Genomic DNA, 7,989 nt, shown 5'->3' with positions numbered 1-7,989 from the left:
CAACAAAAATTAAAACCCAGGAAATAAAGCAACTGTGGCAGCATGGATATAACTTGCGAGAATGAGAGGTAACAAAGTAACTGTAAGCCGGCGTTTTCAACTGGATGCAGGTATGTCATCGGATTCTGAGGGGTGTTATTTAAATCACTGCTTTTCTTGGTTTATATTAATTATCTTAATTCGGATGGGGACGATATAACTTAAAAATTTCCAGAACGCACAAAACTTGAAACTGTTAAGAATTATGATGTGGAAAGTGATCGACCTTGAGTGGAAGAATACAGGGTGATGGAATTCCATGTATGAAGTTCAAAGTGCAAAATAATACCTATTTGTTCAAAGGTAAGCACAAGAAATATAGAATAAACACAGCAGGTGGAATCTAGGTATGAAGAATGTAGGTGGGAGTGGGGTTTGTGGCAGAATCGCATAAGCTGTCTGAACTCTGTCTTGACATTAGGAATATCTCACTCCACCTTTTAAGCTTTTCACAAGCAATGTAGTGAGATTCTCATGAGGCAATACTGAGTTACATGTGAAGAGGGATCTTCCATAAAAATATTGCGGATGCTGGAAATCTGAAATAAAACAAAATACTGGAGAAACTCAGCAGGTCTCACAACATCTGTGGAGGGAGAAGCACTTTTAATATTTTGAGTCCTGTATGGCTCTTAAACGTGGTCCTGGACCCACAATTTAGTGCAGCCACAAAAGAAGGAAGCTTGATACGGTTGGCAGCAGGTGTCCATCAAGACAAGGGGATAGTGATTATTCTGGTGGTTCAGGCCACTGAGTCAAACATAACCTCTGATACCAGTCCAGGGGCTTAGAAATGGTCAGTCAGCCACTCTGAGTGGTCAAAGTCAGGGTGCTGTCCACATAAGAGGTGACGATTTGAATGTCAGCCACTCCACCACATGCCTTGAGTCTTTCTGCCCTGGAGGAGAATGAATGTGAGGCAGCTGGTAAGGGGGGAGGAAAATTAAGGTGGTTAAGTGCCTGATCGAGTGAGTAGAGGGTGCAGAGTGCATATGGGTTAGTGATGTTGAGGGTTGGGGTGGGTGTCAATGAGTGATGGATGATGTTGAATGTAGGTGAAATCTTGGTGGGAGATGTGTAATGTAGCAGAGAAAGAATGAGTGAAAGGTGTTGGAAAGTGGATGGTGGCGCTCACACGAGAAGAATGGGGAAGGACTTCTTACAGTGTTGGGCATTCCTTCAACTGAGATTGCTTACAGTGTGGAAACAGGCCCTTCTGCCCAACAAATCCACACTGAAGCACGACCCACCCAGACCTATTCCCCAACATTTACCCCTTCACCTAACACTACGGGCAAATTAGCGTGGCCAATTTTGGATTGTGGGAGGAAACCGGAGCACCCAGAAGAAACTCATGCAGAGTGCTGGGAGAATGTGCAAACTCCACACACAATCGCCTGAGATAGGAATTGAACCCGGATCTCTGTCTCTGTGAGGCAGCAGTGCTAACTGCTGTGCCACTGTGCCACCATGCCACCCACTAGGCGATAAACTCAGGCCAACTTGGCATGGTTTAGTGTCAAGGCCACCATTCCTGGTCCTGTGGAAAGAGAAAGTCTTACCTCTGCACCTGGCTATCCAGCCAGCCCTCCAGGTCCCTGCCCACATACTGCAAAGCTAATTTCCACTGTCTGCCATGTTGGAGGCAAGTGCCAGGGACTGTGCAAAGCAGTTCTTGAATGATAGTGCACGTACAAACGCATAATCTTTAAAGATGGTGTGGACATATGGGATACTGATGAATTCTGCAATAGCCACTAAGGTGTGAATGTTCTGCAAAATGGAATATGAGAAGATAGGGCCAGATTTGGACATTATAGCAACACCATAGGATTGGGGTAGGTTACAAATGCATGAGTCTGATAAGTTATTATGATACAAACCTGCTAGGCCTGTGGTGAAAAACCATCAAGAAAGTTTGATACAATAATGCAGTATCCAAAAAATGTAAGATGTAGCTTAACAATTCTTTAAAGGAATGCACATGTCGAGGCACCTAAATTGTATTATAGTACAATTTGTTAAAGGTGGCAGAACAGATTTAAAGTCATAGAGATGTACAGCACGGAAACAGAACCCTTTGGTCCAACTCATCCAAACCTACCAGATATCCCAACCCAATCTAGTCCCACCTGCCAGTACCCAGCCCATATCCCTCCAAACTCTTCCTAAGTATATACCCATCCAGATGCCTTTTAAATGTTGCAATCGTACTAGCCTCCACCACTTCCTCTGGCAGCTCATTCCATGCATGTACCACCCTCTCTGTGAAAAAGTTGCCCGTTAGGTCTATTTTATACCTTTCCCCTCTCACCCTAAACCTGTGTCCTCTAATTCTGGACTCGCCCACCCCAGGGAAGAGACTTTGTCTATTTATCCTATCCATGCCCCTCATGATTTTATAAACCTCTAAGGTCACACCTCAGCCTCCGACGTTCCAGGGAAAATTCTGTTCAACCTCTCCCTATAGCTCAAATTCTCCAACCTTGGCGATATCCTTGTAAATCTTTTCTGAACCCTTTCAAGTTTCACAACATCCTTCCAATAGGAAGGAGACCAGAATTGCACGCAATATTCCAAAAGTGGCCTAACCAATGTCCTGTACAGCCACAACATGACCTCCCAACTCCTGTACTCAATACTCTGACCAATAAAAGGAAGCATACCAAATGCCGCCTTCACTATCCTATCTACTTGCGACTCCACTTTAAAGGAGCTATGAACCTGCACTCCAAGGTCTCATTGTTCAGCAACACTGCCTAGGACCTTACCATTAAGTGTATAAGTCCAGCTTTGATTTGCTTTCCCAAAATGCACCACCTCTCATTTATCTAAATTAAACTCCATCTGCCACTTCTTAGCCCATTGGCCCATCTGATCAAGATCCCGTTGTAATCTGAGGTAATCTATGTTGTCGACTACACCACCTGTCATCTGCAAAGTTACTGGCTATATCTCTTATGCTTACATCCATGCGAAGATTTATATAAAAGAAAGTGATTCATAAATCTCTAAATTGCTTCATTAATTTCTTACTACATGCCTCAACTCAGTAGTTATTAGGAGCATTTATAAAATGTTGATTCAATGAGAGATGCTATTTTGTATCCTTTTTTGGGCAGCACACTTCTGAAAGTAATTGAAGGTTTTTGAGTGGGTGAAGAAAAATTTTATACAGCCCCTCCCACAATGAGCAACTTCAGTTGTATGAATAGATTGGAGAAGCATGGACTTATTTTCCTTGGAGAAGAGAAGATTGAGAGTGGATTTGACACGGACATTCAAGATCATGAAGGGTTTGGACAGATATAGAGAAACTATTCTGATTGATGGAATGCTTTCAAACCAGAGTCCACAAAGTCAAGTGACGAGGCAAAGATGTAGCAAATGGAATGCAACACTGGAAAATGTGAAATGTCCATTTTGATAGGAAAAATATAAAGTCAACATATTATCTAAGTGGTGAGAAATTGCAGAGCTGTGAAATCCAGGGAGATTTGGATGTTCTAGTGCATGAGTTAGAAAAGACTAGTGACTAAGTACTGCAAGTAATGAGGAAAGCTAATATTGCTTATCATGAGGAGGGTTAGATACAGAGGTCAGGACGTACTGTTTCAGTTAAATGTGGCACTGGTGACCCCATGTCTGGATGACAGTGCACGGTGTCACCTTGTTTAAAGACAAATGTAACTGCACTGGAGGCTGTTCATAAAAGTATTACTGGACTATTACCTGGAATGGGCAGGTTGTAGTTAGAGGAAAGGTTGGGCAGATTCAACTTGTATGCATTGACATTTAGAAGATTCAGAAGTAACTTGATTGAAATACATAAGATCCTGAGCAATGTGGAGAGGGTGTTTCCTGTTGTGGGCTAATCAAGAGCTAGTTTTCAGGGATTAGAGGAATAGGGTAGGGGGATGTGTTTGGATGGGATGCTCTTTGCAGGGTTGGTTCACAATGTATGGGCTGAATGGCCTCACTGTAGAGATTCTTTGATTCTAGATTTGAACTAGAACTAACTCATTTTAATTATCATCACCTGACCTGGAAGTCTGACAGTGGCCAATCCCTCTGGACTGAAATCAGATGTGTGCATTGACTGATTGTACAACCAAGGGGGATGACAAAGCACAGCTTCCTTTCATTGTCACACGTGCTGTTTGGTTGAAGCAAATGCAATGAGTTTGCCACATGAACTGCTGACACATGCTGTAGCTGTGATGTAGATGTAGCGTGGTGCAGTCCAGCAGCATGTCCAATCTCCAAGCCAAGAAATGGGAGGAGTGGTGACTTTGTGGTTGGTAATGCTGCCTCGCAGTGGCAGGGATCTCAGTTCGATACCACACTCGGGTAATTGTCTGTGTGGAATTTGCACTTTCTCCCTGTGTGCTCCGGTCTCCTCCCACAATCCAATAATGTACAGCTTAAATGGATTGATTTTGCTAAATTGCCCATTGTGTCAGGGATGTTTAGATTGGATGGAATAATCGTGGGGAATGCAGGGTTACAGGATAAGGTAGGGAGGATGGGTCTGGGTGATATGCTTTTCAGTGGGTAGCTGTGGACTCAATGGGCTGAATGGCATAGCCGTCCATACTGAAAGATTCTCTGATTCGAGAGGTATGGTTCCCATTATCCCAATGCTAAAAAGCAAGCTACAGAGGATGGAAGACTCCAAGTCAATGCACAAAGTGTGGGCACTAAGAAAACAAGCTAAGACCTACAAGATGAAAAAAAAGACTTTTAAGATGTATCCTGTGTAGAGGCATGTGATATATGATTCAGAATCCCGGCAAGTGCAATCAGTTGCTAATCAAATAGAATCTTTTTCTTGCAGTATAAATTGTTGTTCCTAATGAAATTTGGTATTCTTGCCAAGTAAGTACATGGAGGGAAAAGGATAAGAAGAATTTGCAGATAGGGTTAGATGACATAGAGAGGGGAACATCTGAAGTATAAACACAACAGCACAAATCATTTAGACCAGGTAACCTGTTTTCCATATTGTAAATGTAATGTCACACCAACATGTTCAAATGACATTTCACAATCTATCGCTTTAATGCAAGAATTTACTTATATATAACAGGCAAACATTGTGATAAAGTACAATTATCTGTTCATCAGCTGGAATTATTGACCATCATTCTGGTCTATAATATCCTTTTGACATGAAAACATTAGAAAATTCTTTAACAAGGACACTACCACAACAGTGTTCACAAAGCTTACCAGGATGCCACCGCAAATGAAGGTCTTTAGTACAATGGAAATATTAGAGCAACTGGGATTGTTCCTATTCAGGAAACAAAGAAGAGGAGATCAGAAATTTGAGGGATTTTGATAGATCAATTGGAGTGGCAAGATACTAGCAAAATATGGAATGTTAATCTTCGAATTCTTTCATCTGATTTTCAAATTTTGAGTCTTTCCTGGACTCAAATGGTTTTCATGATGAAAAATACTAACCTTTGTGAAACCAATGAAAGATAGATAAAGACAGCTCACCTGAAAGTAACATTTCCGGAAGACATTCAAACAACTCCTGTTTTATTTACAGCTTTATGGTTAAGTTTCGCATATTGAGACATCAAAGTCACCTGTGAAATATTCCGCTTGGAAAACAATCAGACCAGACACGGGAATGCATGAGTGAACTCTATTTTAAACAACAATTTTGGCAGAATTGAAGAGAAAGATTAATATGTGCTTGGAACTGAAGAAGGCTTTTTCTCTCTCTGTTTTCTCTCAGTCTCCCAGAGAACACAAACATAAAGCAAATTGGAGAAATATCTACTCACCGAAAACTAAAAATATATTTACAACATTTGATACTGCTGAGGATGCAAAGATGAATTAAATAATTGTGATCTTAGGTTTGAATCTAACACCTCAAGGATGTTTTAAATTGCTGATAATTTTAGTTTCCTTTTCACACTGGAGCGCCCTCTCTTTCTTAACTTTATACCTATGTTTCTGTGTGTTTAAGGTGTGGTTGTTTTTCTCAGGGCTAACAAATAATATTGTTTCCCTTTCACTCAGGAAAACCTTCTCATTGACTCCTTACTTGATTCTGCTGAAGTTTCACTTTCCATTTTTATTGCAGTGAGGTGTGATTTGTGCTAAAAATAATTTAAAGACTTTGTTGTGGCTAGTCTGAGGTAGTTCAAAAAAGAGGAGCCAATTTACAGGAGAAACGTTTTCCTTTGCAAATTATTGGATAAGTAGAGGTTGTAACAGTTTAAAAAATTTAAAATAATTGCCAAAACAAAATTAGAATAACAACATTATTTTACAATTGATGCAAGATTCAAAATGCATAATCTTCAAGGTTGATGGAACCAACTTTTAAATGCAACTGAATATAGAAATCTAGAGAGTGATGTTATGGTGGTGTGAGGGGCTAAATTAGACAACTCTTTCATGTGGGCAGCACAGCCTGCAACTTTTGACAGGATATCTTACTGATTTGGAGAAAAGCAATGAATATAGTGCAGCTATACTTGCAGATATGACAAAAAAGATGAAAAGACAAGTTGCGAGAGGGATGCAAACAGTTTACAGAGACCTATTGATAACTGAAGCAAGCAAAAAGTAGGTCAATGGAGTATAATGTGGGAAAATATAAAGTTCATTTTGAAAAGGAGAACAAAGAATTATTTAAATAGAGAAAAACTGTTAAAAACTGCACCACAAAGGGACATGGCAGTGGGGGTTATTTTTGCATAAAACACAGAAAGCTATCACACTGGTACAGCAAGCAATCTGGAATGTTGAATCTTATTTCAAGGAAGGTGGAGTATAATAGTAGTCTTACAGCAACTGTGCAGGGTGCTGGTGAGACCACATCTGAAATACAGTGAGCAATTATTTAAGGAAAGCTATTATTTTATTGGAGGCAGTGCAGAGAATGTTCATTGGGATGAACCCCAGTATAGAAGGATTATCTTATGAGCAAAGGTTAAACAAATTGGAACTCTTCTCATTGGAATTTAGGCAAATGAGGAGGTGAACATATCGGATCCTTAAAGGGCTTGACAGGGTGATGTTGAGAGGATGGTTCCCCTCATGGAAGAGAGCATAGTCTCAGATAAAATGATGCCAATCTAAGATTGAGAAGAAGAGAAATTTGTTTTCTGAGGGTTGTGAATCTTTGGAAGCTTTTGCCCCAGGGAGCTAGAGGAAGAGTCCTTGTGTATATTTCAGGCTGAGATAAATACCCCATGAAGCTGAGAAGATGAATTCCTGTAGGTCCTCTTCCTGTTCTCTGGTTTTCGATCCTGTCATCAGTAACTTTGTATTGCAAGTGAGAAGAACATTGTGACAGTGTGTTTGACTGCAGAATGGATCATGGCACATAAAGACAGTGAGAGATGTGTGAGAGACAGATATGCTTCAGTGTTGTTTTGTAAAGATGTCAGTGATGAGTCTTTAATGTTAGGCTATAGGTGATGGGGCTGTGCTTCACTGAGAAATGTGAGAAGTATGCATGTTGTGGCATTTGCAAGCTATGTTCACTCCTCTTGCCTGGCAACCCAAGTGGGGCCATCAATCTAGTTCACTGTAGCCAAGTGAATGATGCCATCCTCTGTGCATGCATTACCATGGCCATAAATCACATCCTTCCTGATGACTGAAACATGGTCTCCTTCATATCATCAATCTTTTCCAAGAGTGTATCCAGTGTAGTGTTCCTTAACCTGGGAGTCTGTTCGTTGGGTGTCTCTGTCTATGGCCATAGAAAATGATCTAGTAGCCTGCAGTGTATTGCTCTGATATTCCCTTTAATGGGACCATATCTAGAACACATGCTTTCTGCTGAATACTACCCAGCTCTCTGAAATGTACAGAGAATGTCCACACAGATATAGACACGGGTTACACTGTAAAGCTCAGTGCCTGAATATTAGGCAATTATATCTGAGTCCCTCAGATTTTAATGCAAATATT

This window comes from Chiloscyllium plagiosum, unplaced genomic scaffold, assembly GCF_037043375.1.
Source record: "Chiloscyllium plagiosum isolate Xiang-an unplaced genomic scaffold, Cpla_swu_hap1 HiC_scaffold_1, whole genome shotgun sequence".
Taxonomy (NCBI): domain Eukaryota; kingdom Metazoa; phylum Chordata; class Chondrichthyes; order Orectolobiformes; family Hemiscylliidae; genus Chiloscyllium; species Chiloscyllium plagiosum.
The sequence above is the reverse complement of the archived record's forward strand: the minus strand, read 5'-3'. Positions refer to the sequence as shown.